The sequence below is a fragment of the Pteropus medius genome, unplaced genomic scaffold, assembly GCF_902729225.1.
Source record: "Pteropus medius unplaced genomic scaffold, Ma_sr-lr_union100, whole genome shotgun sequence".
Taxonomy (NCBI): domain Eukaryota; kingdom Metazoa; phylum Chordata; class Mammalia; order Chiroptera; family Pteropodidae; genus Pteropus; species Pteropus medius.
The window spans coordinates 739,321-740,441 of record NW_024347730.1 but is presented as its reverse complement, the minus strand read 5'-3'; the positions used below and the strand labels follow the sequence as shown (position 1 = coordinate 740,441).

Below are 1,121 nucleotides of genomic sequence, written 5' to 3'. Positions count from 1 at the left end.
GTCCATTTCTGCAAAAAAAGGCCAGCTGGCGTTTTGACGAAGACCGGATACAAGTTGCATCCATAGAATAATGGGAAGTGTTGACATTTTAACCATCCTAAGTCTTCCAATCCATTAGCGCAGGACGCCTCTCCATTTTTTCCAGTATTTTAAAATTCTTTCAGTGCCGTTTTGTAGGTCTCAGTATTAAAGTCCTGAAGGGGTTTTTGTTGTTGTTGTTAAGTATCTTCCTAAGTATTTTATTCTTTTCGATGTTACGGTAAATAAAATTTTCTTAATTCTTTCTCAGATTGTTCCACAGACCAATTTTAACCAGCTTGATCTTTAACATCCATTGTTAGTCTACGGCCACGCCCCCCTGAACAAGCCCAAACCCGTCTGATCTGGAAGCTAAGCAGGGTCGGGCCTAGTGAGTACTTGGATGAGAGCCCACCTAGGAAGACCAGGTGCTGTAGGCGTAGATAATAAAAAATAAGTAAATAAATAAGGGACTGGAAGCTGACAAGGTCCTTGCAATCTGTGAGGTCAGCCACGGGTTGCCTCACCTAAAAAAGATAAAATTAAATAAATAAATAAATAAAATCCATCGTTGCCGATTGTTTTTCCATTTCTGCATCCATCTTTCCATCATACAGTTATTATTATTTTTGTGTCTTGCTTTAAAATCTAGAACTACTTTTATGTCTTAGTGCAAGAACAGTCTGTTCTACAGTGTGTGGCTCTGGAGCGTCTCTAAATTTCTCTGCCGGAAGACACTTAGGGCTGAGTGTCGTGGGTCCAGTCTGCTCACAGTGAAATGACTGCACGGAGCTTGTGCCACGAACGCGGGAGGGTGGCTCTCCCGACCCCCAGAGGGCTCTCTTTATGAGACCACGGCTGCAATTTTAAATTCTGTCTTTGGCTTTAAATTCTACCAGAATGAGAAGTATGTCAGTCTAATGTGCTTCGTGGGGCACCTGGCACAGCACGTAGATGCTTCAAATGGGCTTGTTTCATTCTGACGAGTACACCCAGAGGGCCCATGGTCCTGTGGGAGGATGGATTTTTTTAGAAAACTGCATTTTAAAAATTTCTTGTATGAATGTCTCCCTGCGAGGCTCGCGACATGTGCGTTTTTTTGT

General features: G+C 42.6%; 1 pseudogene; it reads left to right on the top strand.

Moving 5' to 3' along the window:
- The first annotated feature begins 340 nt into the window (after nt 1-340).
- On the top strand, nt 341-458 carry LOC120614261 (uncharacterized; annotated as a pseudogene).
- Nucleotides 459-1,121: the final 663 nt, after the last annotated feature.